The 20103-nt window shown below is 41.8% G+C and overlaps 9 non-coding genes across 9 annotated transcripts; all 9 read left to right on the forward strand.

Moving 5' to 3' along the window:
* Positions 1–372: 372 nt before the first annotated feature.
* On the forward strand, positions 373–445 carry trnak-cuu (transfer RNA lysine (anticodon CUU)). Its single transcript has one exon. It is a non-coding gene; the product is annotated as a tRNA-Lys (tRNA).
* Positions 446–2346: 1901 nt separating this feature from the next.
* trnak-cuu (transfer RNA lysine (anticodon CUU)) lies at positions 2347–2419 on the forward strand. The gene has a single exon. It is a non-coding gene; the product is annotated as a tRNA-Lys (tRNA).
* Positions 2420–2844: 425 nt separating this feature from the next.
* Positions 2845–2917, forward strand: trnak-cuu (transfer RNA lysine (anticodon CUU)). The gene has a single exon. It is a non-coding gene; the product is annotated as a tRNA-Lys (tRNA).
* Positions 2918–3336: 419 nt separating this feature from the next.
* Positions 3337–3409, forward strand: trnak-cuu (transfer RNA lysine (anticodon CUU)). The gene has a single exon. It is a non-coding gene; the product is annotated as a tRNA-Lys (tRNA).
* Positions 3410–3834: 425 nt separating this feature from the next.
* trnak-cuu (transfer RNA lysine (anticodon CUU)) lies at positions 3835–3907 on the forward strand. The gene has a single exon. It is a non-coding gene; the product is annotated as a tRNA-Lys (tRNA).
* Positions 3908–4326: 419 nt separating this feature from the next.
* On the forward strand, positions 4327–4399 carry trnak-cuu (transfer RNA lysine (anticodon CUU)). The gene has a single exon. It is a non-coding gene; the product is annotated as a tRNA-Lys (tRNA).
* A 426-nt stretch (positions 4400–4825) lies between these two features.
* Positions 4826–4898, forward strand: trnak-cuu (transfer RNA lysine (anticodon CUU)). Its single transcript has one exon. It is a non-coding gene; the product is annotated as a tRNA-Lys (tRNA).
* A 1415-nt stretch (positions 4899–6313) lies between these two features.
* trnak-cuu (transfer RNA lysine (anticodon CUU)) lies at positions 6314–6386 on the forward strand. The gene has a single exon. It is a non-coding gene; the product is annotated as a tRNA-Lys (tRNA).
* A 419-nt stretch (positions 6387–6805) lies between these two features.
* trnak-cuu (transfer RNA lysine (anticodon CUU)) lies at positions 6806–6878 on the forward strand. Its single transcript has one exon. It is a non-coding gene; the product is annotated as a tRNA-Lys (tRNA).
* The last annotated feature ends 13225 nt before the right edge of the window (positions 6879–20103 follow it).

The following is a 20103-nucleotide window of genomic DNA, read 5'->3' on the forward strand; positions in this document are numbered from 1 at the left end:
ATTTCGAGCAGGCTTGCCAGCCTGCATAGCTGGTGATACAGAAGGCTATGAATTTGTATTCTATCTCTGCCTGCACTCTGACCTGTCATCTCAATGACATACCTATTACCAATGAATTGTACTCCTAAATGGATTGAATAAATTATCATTTTCCGGACAAGAAATAGACAGGCAGAGGCTTCAAGAAGAATACTTGCTCCTGGTGGGCCTTGAACTCATAACCTTCGCAATCTAATTGCTGTATACTGCTGTATAAGTACAACACGCTAACAGATTGCACCACAGGATCCATCAACAACACGCACTGATCACCATATTTTGCAGAAACTGGGATGTACGATATTCGAACCAACTCAAAATCACCATTGAGGTACCTGGCTAGCTCAGTCGGTAGAGCATGAGACTCTTAATCTCAGGGTCGTGGGTTCGAGCCCCACGTTAGGTGATTATTTTCTCTGCCGAAGCACCAACTCACTTCGCAAACAGCTTGGAATTTCGAGCAGGCTTGCCAGCCTGCATAGCTGGTGATACAGAAGGCTATGAATTTGTATTCTATCTCTGCCTGCACTCTGACCTGTCATCTCAATGACATACCTATTACCGATGAATTGTACTCCTAAATGGATTGAATAAATTATCATTTTCCGGACAAGAAATAGACAGGCAGAGGCTTCAAGAAGAATACTTGCTCCTGGTGGGCCTTGAACTCATAACCTTCGCAATCTAATTGCTGTATACTGCTGTATAAGTACAACACGCTAACAGATTGCACCACAGGATCCATCAACAACACGCACTGACCACCATATTTTGCAGAAACTGGGATGTACAATATTCGAACCAACTCAAAATCACCATTGAGGTACCTGGCTAGCTCAGTCGGTAGAGCATTAGACTCTTAATCTCAGGGTCGTGGGTTCGAGCCCCACGTTAGGTGATTATTTTCTCTGCCGAAGCACCAACTCACTTCGCAAACAGCTTGGAATTTCGAGCAGGCTTGCCAGCCTGCATAGCTGGTGATACAGAAGGCTATGAATTTGTATTCTATCTCTGCCTGCACTCTGACCTGTCATCTCAATTACATACCTATTACCGATGAATTGTACTCCTAAATGGATTGAATAAATTATCACTTTCCGGACAAGAAATAGACAGGCAGAGGCTTCAAGAAGAATACTTGCTCCTGGTGGGCCTTGAACTCATAACCTTCGCAATCTAATTGCTGTATACTGCTGTATAAGTACAACACGCTAACAGATTGCACCACAGGATCCATCAACAACACGCACTGATCACCATATTTTGCAGAAACTGGAATGTACGATATTCGAACCAACTCAAAATCACCATTGAGGTACCTGGCTAGCTCAGTCGGTAGAGCATGAGACTCTTAATCTCAGGGTTGTGGTTTCGAGCCCCACGTTGGGTGATTATTTTCTCTGCCGAAGCACCAACTCACTTCGCAAACAACCATCCGCTTGGAATTTCGAGCAAGCTTGCCACACTGCATAGCTGGTGATACAGAAGGCTATGAATTTGTATTCTATCTCTGCCTGCACTCTGACCTGTCATCTCAATGACATACCTATTACCAATGAATTGTACTCCTAAATGGATTGAATAAATTATCATTTTCCGGACAAGAAATAGACAGGCAGAGGCTTCAAGAAGAATACTTGCTCCTGGTGGGCCTTGAACTCATAACCTTCGCATCTAATTGCTGTATACTGCTGTATAGGTACAACACGCTAACAAATTACACCACAGGATCCATCAACAACACGCACTGATCACCATATTTTGCAGAAACTGATATGTACGATATTCGAACCAACTCAAAATCAACATTGAGGTACCTGGCTAGCTCAGTCGGTAGAGCATGAGACTCTTAATCTCAGGGTCGTGGGTTCGAGCCCCACATTAGGTGATTATTTTCTCTGCCGAAGCACCAACTCACTTCGCAAACAGCTTGGAATTTCGAGCAGGCTTGCCAGCCTGCATAGCTGGTGATACAGAAGGCTATGAATTTGTATTCTATCTCTGCCTGCACTCTGACCTGTCATCTCAATGACATACCTATTATCGATGAATTGTACTTCTAAATGGATTGAATAAATTATCATTTTCCGGACAAGAAATAGACAGGCAGAGGCTTCAAGAAGAATACTTGCTCCTGGTGGGCCTTGAACTCATAACCTTCGCAATCTAATTGCTGTATACTGCTGTATAAGTACAACACGCTAACAAATTACACCACAGGATCCATCAACAACACGCACTGATCACCATATTTTGCAGAAACTGTGATGTACGATATTCGAACCAACTCAAAATCAACATTGAGGTACCTGGCTAGCTCAGTCGGTAGAGCATGAGACTCTTAATCTCAAGGTCGTGGGTTCGAGCCCCACGTTAGGTGAATATTTTCTCTGCCGAAGCACCAACTCACTTCGCAAACAGCCATCCGCATGGAATTTCGAGCAGGCTTGCCAGCCTGCATAGCTGGTGATACAGAAGGCTATGAATTTGTATTCTATCTCTGCCTGCACTCTGACCTATTATCTCAATGACATACCTATTACCGATGAATTGTACTACTAAATGGATTGAATAAATTATCATTTTCCGGACAAGAAATAGACAGGCAGAGGCTTCAAGAAGAATACTTGCTCCTGGTGGGCCTTGAACTCATAACCTTCGCATCTAATTGCTGTATACTGCTGTATAAGTACAACACGCTAACAAATTACACCACAGCATCCATCAACAACACGCACTGATCACCATATTTTGCAGAAACTGTGATGTACGATATTCGAACCAACTCAAAATCAACATTGAGGTACCTGGCTAGCTCAGTCGGTAGAGCATGAGACTCTTAATCTCAGGGTCGTGGGTTCGAGCCCCACGTTAGGTGATTATTTTCTCTGCCGAAGCACCAACTCACTTCGCAAACAGCTTGGAATTTCGAGCAGGCTTGCCAGCCTGCATAGCTGGTGATACAGAAGGCTATGAATTTGTATTCTATCTCTGCCTGCACTCTGACCTGTCATCTCAATGACATACCTATTATTGATGAATTGTACTTCTAAATGGATTGAATAAATTATCATTTTCCGGACAAGAAATAGACAGGCAGAGGCTTCAAGAAGAATACTTGCTCCTGGTGGGCCTTGAACTCATAACCTTCGCAATCTAATTGCTGTATACTGCTGTATAAGTACAACACGCTAACAGATTGCACCACAGGATCCATCAACAACACGCACTGATCACCATATTTTGCAGAAACTTTGATGTACGATATTCGAACCAACTCAAAGTCACCATTGAGGTACCTGGCTAGCTCAGTCGGTAGAGCATGAGACTCTTAATCTCAAGGTCGTGGGTTCGAGCCCCACGTTAGGTGAATATTTTCTCTGCCGAAGCACCAACTCACTTCGCAAACAGCCATCCGCATGGAATTTCGAGCAGGCTTGCCAGCCTGCATAGCTGGTGATACAGAAGGCTATGAATTTGTATTCTATCTCTGCCTGCACTCTGACCTATTATCTCAATGACATACCTTTTACTGATGAATTGTACTACTAAATGGATTGAATAAATTATCATTTTCCGGACAAGAAATAGACAGGCAGAGGCTTCAAGAAGAATACTTGCTCCTGGTGGGCCTTGAACTCATAACCTTCGCATCTAATTGCTGTATACTGCTGTATAAGTACAACACGCTAACAGATTGCACCACAGGATCCATCAACAACACGCACTGATCACCATATTTTGCAGAAACTGTGATGTACGATATTCGAACCAACTCAAAATCACCATTGAGGTACCTGGCTAGCTCAGTCGGTAGAGCATGAGACTCTTAATCTCAGGGTCGTGGGTTCGAGCCCCACGTTAGGTGATTATTTTCTCTGCCGAAGCACCAACTCACTTCGCAAACAGCTTGGAATTTCGAGCAGGCTTGCCAGCCTGCATAGCTGGTGATACAGAAGGCTATGAATTTGTATTCTATCTCTGCCTGCACTCTGACCTGTCATCTCAATGACATACCTATTACCGATGAATTGTACTCCTAAATGGATTGAATAAATTATCATTTTCCGGACAAGAAATAGACAGGCAGAGGCTTCAAGAAGAATACTTGCTCCTGGTGGGCCTTGAACTCATAACCTTCGCAATCTAATTGCTGTATACTGCTGTATAAGTACAACACGCTAACAGATTGCACCACAGGATCCATCAACAACACGCACTGACCACCATATTTTGCAGAAACTGGGATGTACGATATTCGAACCAACTCAAAATCACCATTGAGGTACCTGGCTAGCTCAGTCGGTAGAGCATGAGACTCTTAATCTCAAGGTCGTGGGTTCGAGCCCCACGTTAGGTGAATATTTTCTCTGCCGAAGCACCAACTCACTTCGCAAACAGCCATCCGCATGGAATTTCGAGCAGGCTTGCCAGCCTGCATAGCTGGTGATACAGAAGGCTATGAATTTGTATTCTATCTCTGCCTGCACTCTGACCTGTCATCTCAATGACATACCTATTATCGATGAACTGTACTTCTAAATGGATTGAATAAATTATCATTTTCCGGACAAGAAATAGACAGGCAGAGGCTTCAAGAAGAATACTTGCTCCTGGTGGGCCTTGAACTCATAACCTTCGCAATCTAATTGCTGTATACTGCTGTATAAGTACAACACGCTAACAAATTACACCACAGGATCCATCAACAACACGCACTGATCACCATATTTTGCAGAAACTGTGATGTACGATATTCGAACCAACTCAAAATCAAAATTGAGGTACCTGGCTAGCTCAGTCGGTAGAGCATGAGACTCTTAATCTCAGGGTCGTGGGTTCGAGCCCCACGTTAGGTGATTATTTTCTCTGCCGAAGCACCAACTCACTTCGCAAACAGCTTGGAATTTCGAGCAGGCTTGCCAGCCTGCATAGCTGGTGATACAGAAGGCTATGAATTTGTATTCTATCTCTGCCTGCACTCTGACCTGTCATCTCAATGACATACCTATTACCGATGAATTGTACTCCTAAATGGATTGAATAAATTATCATTTTCCGGACAAGAAATAGACAGGCAGAGGCTTCAAGAAGAATACTTGCTCCTGGTGGGCCTTGAACTCATAACCTTCGCAATCTAATTGCTGTATACTGCTGTATAAGTACAACACGCTAACAGATTGCACCACAGGATCCATCAACAACACGCACTGATCACCATATTTTGCAGAAACTGGGATGTACGATATTCGAACCAACTCAAAATCACTATTGAGGTACCTGGCTAGCTCAGTCGGTAGAGCATGAGACTCTTAATCTCAGGGTCGTGGGTTCGAGCCCCACGTTGGGTGATTATTTTCTCTGCCGAAGCACCAACTCACTTCGCAAACAACCATCCGCTTGGAATTTCGAGCAAGCTTGCCACACTGCATAGCTGGTGATACAGAAGGCTATGAATTTGTATTCTATCTCTGCCTGCACTCTGACCTGTCATCTCAATGACATACCTATTACCGATGAATTGTACTCCTAAATGGATTGAATAAATTATCATTTTCCGGACAAGAAATAGACAGGCAGAGGCTTCAAGAAGAATACTTGCTCCTGGTGGGCCTTGAACTCATAACCTTCGCATCTAATTGCTGTATACTGCTGTATAGGTACAACACGCTAACAAAATACACCACAGGATCCATCAACAACACGCACTGATCACCATATTTTGCAGAAACTGTGATGTACGATATTCGAACCAACTCAAAATCAACATTGAGGTACCTGGCTAGCTCAGTCGGTAGAGCATGAGACTCTTAATATCAGGGTCGTGGGTTCGAGCCCCACGTTAGGTGATTATTTTCTCTGCCGAAGCACCAACTCACTTCGCAAACAGCCATCCGCATGGAATTTCGAGCAGGCTTGCCAGCCTGCATAGCTGGTGATACAGAAGGCTATGAATTTGTATTCTATCTCTGCCTGCACTCTGACCTATTATCTCAATGACATACCTATTACTGATGAATTGTACTACTAAATGGATTGAATAAATTATCATTTTCCGGACAAGAAATAGACAGGCAGAGGCTTCAAGAAGAATACTTGCTCCTGGTGGGCCTTGAACTCATAACCTTCGCATCTAATTGCTGTATACTGCTGTATAGGTACAACACGCTAACAGATTGCACCACAGGATCCATCAACAACACGCACCGATCACCATATTTTGCAGAAACTGTGATGTACGATATTCGAACCAACTCAAAATCACCATTGAGGTACCTGGCTAGCTCAGTCGGTAGAGCATGAGACTCTTAATCTCAGGGTCGTGGGTTCGAGCCCCACGTTAGGTGATTATTTTCTCTGCCGAAGCACCAACTCACTTCGCAAACAGCTTGGAATTTCGAGCAGGCTTGCCAGCCTGCATAGCTGGTGATGCAGAAGGCTATGAATTTGTATTCTATCTCTGCCTGCACTCTGACCTGTCATCTCAATGACATACCTATTACCGATGAATTGTACTCCTAAATGGATTGAATAAATTATCATTTTCCGGACAAGAAATAGACAGGCAGAGGCTTCAAGAAGAATACTTGCTCCTGGTGGGCCTTGAACTCATAACCTTCGCAATCTAATTGCTGTATACTGCTGTATAAGTACAACACGCTAACAGATTGCACCACAGGATCCATCAACAACACGCACTGACCACCATATTTTGCAGAAACTGGGATGTACGATATTCGAACCAACTCAAAATCACCATTGAGGTACCTGGCTAGCTCAGTCGGTAGAGCATGAGACTCTTAATCTCAGGGTCGTGGGTTCGAGCCCCACGTTAGGTGATTATTTTCTCTGCCGAAGCACCAACTCACTTCGCAAACAGCTTGGAATTTCGAGCAGGCTTGCCAGCATGCATAGCTGGTGATACAGAAGGCTATGAATTTGTATTCTATCTCTGCCTGCACTCTGACCTGTCATCTCAATGACATACCTATTACCGATGAATTGTACTCCTAAATGGATTGAATAAATTATCATTTTCCGGACAAGAAATAGACAGGCAGAGGCTTCAAGAAGAATACTTGCTCCTGGTGGGCCTTGAACTCATAACCTTCGCAATCTAATTGCTGTATACTGCTGTATAAGTACAACACGCTAACAGATTGCACCACAGGATCCATCAACAACACGCACTGATCACCATATTTTGCAGAAACTGGGATGTACGATATTCGAACCAACTCAAAATCACCATTGAGGTACCTGGCTAGCTCAGTCGGTAGAGCATGAGACTCTTAATCTCAGGGTCGTGGGTTCGAGCGCCACGTTAGGTGATTATTTTCTCTGCCGAAGCACCAACTCACTTCGCAAACAACCATCCGCTTGGAATTTCGAGCAAGCTTGCCACACTGCATAGCTGGTGATACAGAAGGCTATGAATTTGTATTCTATCTCTGCCTGCACTCTGACCTGTCATCTCAATGACATACCTATTACCAATGAATTGTACTCCTAAATGGATTGAATAAATTATCATTATCCGGACAAGAAATAGACAGGCAGAGGCTTCAAGAAGAATACTTGCTCCTGGTGGGCCTTGAACTCCTAACCTTGTCATCTAATTGCTGTATACTGCTGTATAAATACAACACGCTAACAGATTGCACCACAGGATCCATCAACAACACGCACTGATCACCATATTTTGCAGAAACTGGGATGTACGATATTCGAACCAACTCAAAATCACCATTGAGGTACCTGGCTAGCTCAGTCGGTAGAGCATGAGACTCTTAATCTCAGGGTTGTGGGTTCGAGCCCCACGTTAGGTGATTATTTTCTCTGCCGAAGCACCAACTCACTTCGCAAACAACCATCCGCTTGGAATTTCGAGCAAGCTTGCCACACTGCATAGCTGGTGATACAGAAGGCTATGAATTTGTATTCTATCTCTGCCTGCACTCTGACCTGTCATCTCAATGACATCCCTATTACCTACACAGTAACACTGTTCGGTATTATACTACACAGTAACATGGTTCAGTATTATACTACACAGTAACATGGTTCAGTATTATACTACACAGTAACATGGTTACTCCAAGATCGCATAGCAGTTCAGATGTCTTTTGTCCTCGTCTTGTCGTGTCCTGTATATATATATATTTACAACTTTTTTCACATACATTTTATTTTTATTTTCCATCAACTCATCTTCAAAACACTCTCCTGCAACCAGCCTCACCAATTTATATTTATAAAAAAGTATTATTTACCTCAGATCTGTAATCCTCCAAGAAGCTAGCCAGAAACTCCAAGAAGCTAGCCAGAAACTAGCCAGAAGCTAGCCAGGAGCTAGCCCAGAAGCTAATCCAGAAGCTAATCAGAAGCTAGTTAGCTTCTTTACTGGCAAATCGTTAGTATTCAGCTAACCACGGTTTGTGGTCATCAGCTATCCTTTAGCTCGAAAATCTATCGAAAATCTATCGCCAGTTTTGTACGGCACAGCGCGGCTCGGAACGGAACATACCGGACCAATTTTTCTCTCCATGTCCCTGGATTTCAACTGCTCTCTGGACATTCATACCCGGATCTCACAGCTAGCTAGCTGCTATCCGTGTGACAGTCGGCTTTCGTCGATTCCGGAGCAAACATCGATTGTTCCGGTGCTAGCCAGCTCCGTCAATCACTCCTGAGTTCCATCATTCACTCCTGGGCTGCAGTCACCTATCTGGACCCGTTTCACTGCCTACGCGGAGCCCCACCGGGCCTTCACAACTGGACTGCCGACGTTATCTACCTGAATGAGATCCGGCTGGCTCCTCTGTCGCGACGTTACCTGAACGCCCATCTGCGGCCCGCTAACCGTTAGCTGTCTTACCGGCTGCTATCTGAATAGACAATCGGACAATTTATTTATTTTTATTATTATTATGTTTTCTTCTCGGGCCTCTATAACTATATCTATTGTTCTTATTTTTGTTGTTGTTGTGTGATTTGGATTAATCCCCTCTACCATACGGAACCCCACTAATCTACTGACCGAACGCAAGAGGTGGCTAACAACAGACTCCATCCTATGCTAGCTTGCTACCGGTTGGCCTGGCTAGCTGTCTAAATCGCCGTGACCCTCAACCAACCTCTCCACTCACTGGACCCTTTTGATCACTCGACTAAGCATGCCTCTCCTTAATGTCAATATGTCTTGTCCATTGCTGTTCTGGTTAGTGTTTATTGGCTTATTTCATTGTAGAGCCTCTAGTCCTGCTCACTATACCTTATCCAACCTATTAGTTCCACCACCCACACATGCAATGACATCTCCTGGTTTCAATGATGTTTCTAGAGACAATATCTCTCTCTTCATCACTCAATACCTAGGTTTACCTCCACTGTATTCACATCCTACCTTACCTTTGTCTGTACATTATACCTTGATGCTATTTTATCGCCCCCAGAAACCTCCTTTTACTCTCTGTTCCAGACGTTCTAGACGACCAATTCTTATTGCTTTTAGCCGCACCCTTATTCTACTCCTCCTATGTTCCTCTGGCGATGTAGAGGTGAATCCAGGCCCTGCAGTGCCTAGCTCCACTCCTATTCCCCAGGCGCTCTCTTTTGACGACTTCTGTAACCGTAATAGCCTTGGTTTCATGCATGTTAACATTAGAAGCCTCCTCCCTAAGTTTGTTCTATTCACTGCTTTAGCACACTCTGCCAACCCGGATGTTCTAGCTGCGTCTGAATCCTGGCTTAGGAAGACCACCAAAAATTCAGACATTTTAATTCCAAACTACAACATTTTCAGACAAGGCGGTGTTGCAATCTACTGCAAAGATAGCCTGCAGAGTTCTGTCCTACTATCCAGGTCTGTACCCAAACAATTTGAACTTCTACTTTTAAAAATCCACCTCTCTAAAAACAAGTCTCTCACCGTTGCCGCCTGCTATAGACCACCCTCTGCCCCCAGCTGTGCTCTGGACACCATATGTGAACTGATTGCCCCCCATCTATCTTCAGAGCTCGTGCTGCTAGGCGACATAAACTGGAACATGCTTAACACCCCAGCCATCCTACAATCTAAACTTGATGCCCTCAATCTCACACAAATTATCAATGAACCTACCAGGTACCTCCCCAAAGCCTTAAACACGGGCACCCTCATAGATATCATCCTAAACAACTTCCCCTCTAAATACACCTCTGCTGTCTTCAACCAAGATCTCAGCGATCACTGCCTCATTGCCTGCATCCGTAATGGGTCAGCGGTCAAACGACCTCCTCTCATCACTGTAAAACGCTCCCTGAAACACTTCAGCGAGCAGGCCTTTCTAATCGACCTGGCCGGGGTATCCTGGAAGGATATTGACCTCATCCCGTCAGTAGAGGATGCCTGGATATTTTTTTAAAATGCCTTCCTAACCATCTTAAATAAACATGCCCCATTCAAGAAATTTAGAACCAGGAACAGATATAGCCCTTGGTTCTCCCCAGACCTGACTGCCCTTAACCAACACAAAAACATCCTATGGCGTTCTGCATTAGCATCGAACAGCCCCCGTGATATGCAGCTGTTCAGGGAAGCTAGAAACCATTATACACAGGCAGTTAGAAAAGCCAAGGCTAGCTTTTTCAAGCAGAAATGTGCTTCTTGCAACACTAACTCAAAAAAGTTCTGGGACACTGTAAAGTCCATGGAGAATAAGAACACCTCATCCCAGCTGCCCACTGCACTGAAGATAGGAAACACTGTCACCACTGATAAATCCACCATAATTGAAAATTTCAATAAGCATTTTTCTACTGCTGGCCAATGCTTTCCACCTGGCTACTCCTACCCCTGTCAACAGCACTGCACCCCCAACAGCAACTCGCCCAAGCCTTCCCCATTTCTCCTTCTCCCAAATCCATTCAGCTGATGTTCTGAAAGAGCTGCAAAATCTGGACCCCTACAAATCAGCCGGGCTAGACAATCTGGACCCTTTCTTTCTAAAATTATCTGCCGAAATTGTTGCCACCCCTATTACTAGCCTGTTCAACCTCTCTTTCGTGTCGTCTGAGATTCCCATAGATTGGAAAGCAGCTGCGGTCATCCCCCTCTTCAAAGGGGGGGACACTCTTGACCCAAACTGCTACAGATCTATATCTATCCTACCATGCCTTTCTAAGGTCTTCGAAAGCCAAGTCAACAAACAGATTACCGACCATTTTGAATCTCACCATACCTTCTCTGCTATGCAATCTGGTTTCAGAGCTGGTCATGGGTGCACCTCAGCCACGCTCAAGGTCCTAAACGATATCTTAACCGCCATCGATAAGAAACATTACTGTGCAGCCGTATTCATTGATCTGGCCAAGGCTTTCGACTCTGTCAATCACCACATCCTCATCGGCAGACTCAACAGCCTTGGTTTCTCAAATGATTCCCTCGCCTGGTTCACCAACTACTTCTCTGATAGAGTTCAGTGTGTCAAATCGGAGGGTCTGTTGTCCGGACCTCTGGCAGTCTCTATGGGGGTGCCACAGGGTTCAATTCTTGGACCGACTCTCTTCTCTGTATACATCAATGAGGTCGCTCTTGCTGCTGGTGAGTCTCTGATCCACCTCTACGCAGACGACACCATTCTGTATACTTCCGGCCCTTCTTTGGACACTGTGTTAACAACCCTCCAGGCAAGCTTCAATGCCATACAACTCTCCTTCCGTGGCCTCCAATTGCTCTTAAATACAAGTAAAACTAAATGCATGCTCTTCAACCGATCGCTACCTGCACCTACCCGCCTGTCCAACATCACTACTCTGGACGGCTCTGACTTAGAATACGTGGACAACTACAAATACTTAGGTGTCTGGTTAGACTGTAAACTCTCCTTCCAGACCCATATCAAACATCTCCAATCCAAAGTTAAATCTAGAATTGGCTTCCTATTTCGCAACAAAGCATCCTTCACTCATGCTGCCAAACATACCCTTGTAAAACTGACCATCCTACCAATCCTCGACTTTGGCGATGTAATTTACAAAATAGTCTCCAATACCCTACTCAACAAATTGGATGCAGTCTATCACAGTGCAATCCGTTTTGTCACCAAAGCCCCATATACTACCCACCATTGCGACCTGTAAGCTCTCGTTGGCTGGCCCTCGCTTCATACTCGTCGCCAAACCCACTGGCTCCATGTCATCTACAAGACCCTGCTAGGTAAAGTCCCCCCTTATCTCAGCTCGCTGGTCACCATAGCATCTCCCACCTGTAGCACACGCTCCAGCAGGTATATCTCTCTAGTCACCCCCAAAACCAATTCTTTCTTTGGCCGCCTCTCTTTCCAGTTCTCTGCTGCCAATGACTGGAACGAACTACAAAATCTCTGAAACTGGAAACACTTATCTCCCTCACTAGCTTTAAGCACCAACTGTCAGAGCAGCTCACAGATTACTGCACCTGTACATAGCCCACCTATAATTTAGCCCAAACAACTACCTCTTTCCCAACTGTATTTTATTTATTTATTTATTTTGCTCCTTTGCACCCCATTATTTTTATTTCTACTTTGCACATTCTTCCATTGCAAAACTACCATTCCAGTGTTTTACTTGCTATATTGTATTTACCTTGCCACCAAGGCCTTTTTTGCCTTTACCTCCCTTCTCACCTCATTTGCTCACATTGTATATAGACTTGTTTATACTCTATTATTGACTGTATGTTTGTTTTACTCCATGTGTAACTCTGTGTTGTTGTATCTGTCGAACTGCTTTGCTTTATCTTGGCCAGGTCGCAATTGTAAATGAGAACTTGTTCTCAACTTGCCTACCTGGTTAAATAAAGGTGTTCTCAACTAGCTTACCTGGTTAAATAATGGTAAAATAAATAAATAAAAATGGTTCAGTATTATACTACACAGTAACATGGTTCAGTATTATACTACACAGTAACATGGTTCAGTATTATACTACACAGTAACATGGTTCAGTACTATACTACATAGTAACACGGTTCAGTATTATACTACACAGTAACATGGTTCAGTATTATACTACACAGTAACATGGTTCAGTACTATACTACACAGTAACATGGTTCAGTATTATACTACACAGTAACATGGTTCAGTACTATACTACACAGTAACAGGGTTCAGTATTATATTACACCGTAACAGGGTTCAGTAATGTAACATGGTTCAGTATTATACTACACAGTAACATGGTTCAGTATTATACTACACAGTTACATGGTTCAGTATTATACTACACAGTAACATGGTTCAGTATTATACTACACAGTAACACGGTTCAGTACTATACTACACAGTAACATGGTTCAGTATTATACTACACAGTAACATGGTTCAGTACTATACTACACAGTAACACGGTTCAGTACTATACTACACAGTAACATGGTTCAGTACTATACTACACAGTAACATGGTTCAGTATTATACTACACAGTAACATGGTTCAGTATTATACTACACAGTAACATGGTTCAGTATTATACTACACAGTAACATGGTTCAGTATTATACTACACAAAAAAATGGTTCAGTATTATACTACACAGTAACATGGTTCAGTATTATACTACACAGTAACATGGTTCAGTACTATACTACACAGTAACACGGTTCAGTATTATACTACACAGTAACATGGTTCAGTATTATACTACACAGTAACATGGTTCAGTACTATACTACACAGTAACATGGTTCAGTATTATACTACACAGTAACATGGTTCAGTACTATACTACACAGTAACAGGGTTCAGTACTATACTACACAGTAACACGGTTCAGTACTATACTACACAGTAACATGGTTCAGTACTATACTACACAGTAACATGGTTCAGTATTATACTACACAGTAACATGGTTCAGTATTATACTACACAGTAACATGGTTCAGTATTATACTACACAGTAACATGGTTCAGTATTATACTACACAAAAAAATGGTTCAGTATTATACTACACAGTAACATGGTTCAGTATTATACTACACAGTAACATGGTTCAGTACTATACTACACAGTAACACGGTTCAGTATTATACTACACAGTAACATGGTTCAGTATTATACTACACAGTAACATGGTTCAGTACTATACTACACAGTAACATGGTTCAGTATTATACTACACAGTAACATGGTTCAGTACTATACTACACAGTAACAGGGTTCAGTATTATACTACACAGTAACATGGTTCAGTACTATACTACACAGTAACATGGTTCAGTATTATACTACACAGTAACATGGTTCAGTACTATACTACACAGTAACATGGTTCAGTATTATACTACACAGTAACATGGTTCAGTACTATACTACACAGTAACAGGGTTCAGTATTATACTACACAGTAACATGGTTCAGTACTATACTACACAGTAACATGGTTCAGTATTATACTACACAGTAACATGGTTCAGTATTATATTACACAGTAACAGGGTTCAGTAATGTAACATGGTTCAGTATTATACTACACAGTAACATGGTTCAGTATTATACTACACAGTTACATGGTTCAGTATTATACTACACAGTAACATGGTTCAGTATTATACTACACAGTAACACGGTTCAGTACTATACTACACAGTAACATGGTTCAGTATTATACTACACAGTAACATGGTTCAGTACTATACTACACAGTAACACGGTTCAGTACTATACTACACAGTAACATGGTTCAGTAATATACTACACAGTAACATGGTTCAGTATTATACTACACAGTAACACGGTTCAGTACTATACTACACAGTAACATGGTTCAGTACTATACTACACAGTAACATGGTTCAGTAATGTAACATGGTTCAGTACTATACTACACAGTAACACGGTTCAGTATTATACTACACAGTAACATGGTTCAGTACTATACTACACAGTAACATGGTTCAGTAATGTAACATGGTTCAGTACTATACTACACAGTAACATGGTTCAGTACTATACTACACAGTAACAGGGTTCAGTATTATACTACACAGTAACATGGTTCAGTACTATACTACACAGTAACATGGTTCAGTACTATACTACACAGTAACATGGTTCAGTACTATACTACACAGTAACACGGTTCAGTACTATACTACACAGTAACATGGTTCAGTACTATACTACACAGTAACATGGTTCAGTAATGTAACATGGTTCAGTACTATACTACACAGTAACATGGTTCAGTACTATACTACACAGTAACATGGTTCAGTACTATACTACACAGTAACATGGTTCAGTAATGTAACATGGTTCAGTACTATACTACACAGTAACATGGTTCAGTACTATACTACACAGTAACGTGGCTTCATCTGTCATTCTTAACTAAAGACTAACTCTTGTCTGTGTTAGTCATTGCGGTAGTTGATGTCTGAAAGTATCGTTTAATCCAGGAGACTTCTCTTTCACGTTGTATGGATGACATCGTTCTGAGTGCCTGTCTGCTAACTGAATTACAACACGTATATAGTTAGAGTTTGACAATCTAATGTATTATTCTCTGCTACAGTAACACTGAATATTATGACACAGACTCAAGGTGACATCACAGGAACTCTCACATTCAGACTGAAACAATTAGCGGCTTTGTCTGAAGAGATGAGAATCTATAAGGACAGATTATTACCAAGGACCATTTTATATTGCTTTTCAAAAAAATATAAAAAATCCAATTAACTCCTGAAAGCTGGTGGCTTTCGACAGACGACAGGTCGTTATTGTGCTGTTGGAAAGACATTGTTGGGTCGGGAAACTGGCATCTTTTCAGAATCAGTCTGGCAGGCAGCTGAACAGAAAAGGTCTCGGTGAACAATCAACCCCTTGGCTCCGAAAGAGACCTGAGTTGGCACTTCTTGTCTTTTTTTCCATCATAGATTTTTCTAACTCACAGAGATATTTAACTCACACAGAGAGCCAGACCATTTTAAACATGGCCATTTGTCACATTGGATCGATGGAGTCCAGATTGTATTGTAGTCTTGTTATAACAGCTTTTCTCCCTATGGAGGCTAGGACAACAGTCTGACTGAGACAGTAGTTTCATGACCTCCTAGTCAGGTTCATCAGTGGCTAGGACAACAGTCTGACTGAGACAGTAGTTTACTGACCTCCTAGTCAGGTTCATCAGTGACTAGGACAACAGTCTGATTAACAGTAGTATACTGACCTCCTAGTCAGGTTAATCAGTGACTAGGACAACAGTCTGACTGAGACAGTAGTTTCCTGACCTCCTAGTCAGGTTCATCAGTGACTAGGACAACAGTCTGACTGAGACAGTAGTTTACTGACCTCCTAGTCAGGTTCATCAGTGACTAGGACAACAGTCTGACTGAGACAGTAGTTTACTGACCTCCTAGTCAGGTTCATCAGTGACTAGGACAACAGTCTGACTGAGACAGTAGTTTACTGACCTCCTAGTCAGGTTCATCAGTGACTAGGACAACAGTCTGACTGAGACAGTAGTTTCCTGACCTCCTAGTCAGGTTCAACAGTGACTAGGACAACAGTCTGACTGAGACTGTAGTTTCCTGACCTCCTAGTCAGGTTCATCAGTGACTAGGACAACAGTCTGACTGAGACAGTAGTTTCCTGATCTCCTAGTCAGGTTCATCAGTGACTAGGACAACAGTCTGACTGAGACAGTAGTTTCCTGACCTCCTAGTCAGGTTCATCAGTGACTAGGACAACAGTCTGACTGAGACAGTAGTTTCCTGACCTCCTAGTCAGGTTCATCAGTGACTAGGACAACAGTCTGACTGAGACAGTAGTTAACTGACCTCCTAGTCAGGTTCATCAGTGACTAGGACAACAGTCTGACTGAGACAGTAGTTTCATGACCTCCTAGTCAGGTTCATCAGTGACTAGGACAACAGTCTGACTGAGACAGTAGTTTACTGACCTCCTAGTCAGGTTCATCAGTGACTAGGACAACAGTCTGACTGAGACAGTAGTTTCATGACCTCCTAGTCAGGTTCATCAGTGACTAGGACAACAGTCTGACTGAGACAGTAGTTTACTGACCTCCTAGTCAGGTTCATCAGTGACTAGGACAACAGTCTGATTAACAGTAGTTTACTGACCTCCTAGTCAGGTTAATCAGTGACTAGGACAACAGTCTGACTGAGACAGTAGTTTACTGACCTCCTAGTCAGGTTAATCAGTGACTAGGACAACAGTCTGACTGAGACAGTAGTTTCCTGACCTCCTAGTCAGGTTCATCAGTGACTAGGACAACAGTCTGACTGAGACAGTAGTTTCCTGACCTCCTAGTCAGGTTCATCAGCCAGCTACACTATAGAGAGAATAGCAAGAACACAGAATAGTCCAACTAATTTATGTCATTATAATATATGAGATTAGAGAAAGAAGATATCAAGTACAAAACTCCCAATCCAGCAGGAAACGACAAAGAGCATCACCTCTGACTGCACTGTATAACGTCTCGTAGTTATACAGAACACAGATATCTCTGGTTAACAACAGGTACAATTATCTCTTTGTCCTCCTGATAAATTATAGCCTGGTTACCATCTCTGTTCAGCTACCACATTCCACTCCTTGCCTCTCCTTTCTTTTGTCAAAGAATATGACACAGACTTCATGGAGTGGAGTGTTAGCTTTAAAAAAAAAAATTAAAAACTGGTACCCAGGCTAAAGAAATGAACCGCTAAAAGATCAAATGTAGAAATGTTCTGAAAACAAAAGATACAAAAATAAAGAGCTGAAAGTTTTTTGAATCATTAATTATACAGAAACAACACGATGGAGATGAAAAATGTGCCAGATATAAACATCTTCTGATATTTACATCAAGAGACTGTCTTTGTTTTAGTTCGTGGCTTTGATCAGTCAGAAAGGAATAACAGACCTTGAAGGAGGAAGTCTGTTGTGATTGACATCTCTAGTTACCATGGTGAGGCCCATGTACCTCCTGTCTCTTCCTCAGGGAGATGTAGTGGAATGAGGGGGAATTTAAAGAGCGACTCAAGAAACAATGTTTTAGTTTCAACTGTGTTCTCTATACTGATTAGAGATGTCTCTGAAGGTGAATATCTCTATACTGATTAGAGATGTCTCTGAAGGTGAATATCTCTATACTGATTAGAGATGTCTCTGAAGGTGAATATCTCTATACTAATTATAGATGTCTCTGAAGGTGAATATCTCTATACTGATTAGAGATGTCCCTGAAGGTGAATATCTATACTGATTACAGTAGTCTCTAAAGGTGAATATCTCTATACTGATTACAGTAGTCTCTGAAGGTGAATATCTCTATACTGATTACAGTAGTCTCTGAAGGTGAATATCTCTATACTGATTACAGTAGTCTCTGAAGGTGAATATCTATACTGATTACAGTAGTCTGTGAAGGTGAATATCTATGCTGATCACAGTAGTCTCTGAAGGTGAATATCTATACTGATTACAGTAGTCGCTGAAGGTGAATATCTCTATACTGATTACAGTAGTCTCTGAAGGTGAATATCTCTATACTGATTACAGTAGTCTCTGAAGGTGAATATCTATGCTGATTACAGTAGTCTCTGAAGGTGAATATCTCTATACTGATTACAGTAGTCTCTAAAGGTGAATATCTATGCTGATTACAGTAGTCTCTAAAGGTGAATATCTATGCTGATTACAGTAGTCTCTAAAGGTGAATATCTATGCTGATTACAGTAGTCTCTAAAGGTGAATATCTATGCTGATTACAGTAGTCTCTGAAGGTGAATATCTCTATACTGATTAGAGATGTCTCTGAAGGTGAATATCTCTATACTGATTACAGTAGTCCCTGAAGGTGAATATCTCTATACTGATTACAGTAGTCTCTAAAGGTGAATATCTATGCTGATTACAGTAGTCTCTGAAGGTGAATATCTCTATACTGATTACAGTAGTCTCTAAAGGTGAATATCTATACTGATTACAGTAGTCTCTGAAGGTGAATATCTATACTGATTACAGTAGTCTCTAAAGGTGAATATCTATATACTGATTATAGTAGTCTCTGAAGGTGAATATCTATACTGATTAGAGCTGTCTCTGAAGGTGAATATCTCTATACTGATTAGTGATGTCTCTAAAGGTGAATATCTCTATACTGATTAGAGATGTCTCTGAAGGTGAATATCTCTATACTGATTAGAGATGTCTCTGAAGGTGAATATCTCTATACTGATTAGAGATGTCTCTGAAGGTGAATATCTATACTGATTAGAGATGTCTCTGAAGGTGAATATCTATGCTGATTACAGTAGTCGCTGAAGGTGAATATCTCTATACTGATTACAGTAGTCTCTGAAGGTGAATATCTATGCTGATTACAGTAGTCTCTGAAGGTGAATATCTCTATACTGATTACAGTAGTCTCTAAAGGTGAATATCTATGCTGATTACAGTAGTCTCTGAAGGTCAATATCTCTATACTGATTACAGTAGTCTCTAAAGGTGAATATCTATACTGATTACAGTAGTCTCTGAAGGTGAATATCTATACTGATTACAGTAGTCTCTAAAGGTGAATATCTCTATACTGATTAGAGATGTCTCTGAAGGTGAATATCTATACTGATTAGAGATGTCTCTGAAGGTGAATATCTATGCTGATTACAGTAGTCGCTGAAGGTGAATATCTCTATACTGATTACAGTAGTCTCTGAAGGTGAATATCTCTATACTGATTACAGTAGTCTCTAAAGGTGAATATCTATGCTGATTACAGTAGTCGCTGAAGGTGAATATCTATATACTGATTACAGTAGTCGCTGAAGGTGAATATCTCTATACTGATTATAGATGTCTCTAAAGGTGAATATCTATACTGATTACAGTCGTCTCTGAAGGTGAATATCTCTATACTGATTAGAGATGTCTCTGAAGGTGAATATCTATACTGATTACAGCATTCCCTGAAGGTGGATATCTCTATACTGATTACAGTAGTCTCTGACGGTGAAGAGCCACTATCTCCTGCATGGGGTACTACTGCTACAGCAGGAAGGAGTGGGAGACAGCCAGTATCG

This window comes from Oncorhynchus clarkii, unplaced genomic scaffold, assembly GCF_045791955.1.
Source record: "Oncorhynchus clarkii lewisi isolate Uvic-CL-2024 unplaced genomic scaffold, UVic_Ocla_1.0 unplaced_contig_4226_pilon_pilon, whole genome shotgun sequence".
Taxonomy (NCBI): Eukaryota; Metazoa; Chordata; class Actinopteri; order Salmoniformes; family Salmonidae; genus Oncorhynchus; species Oncorhynchus clarkii.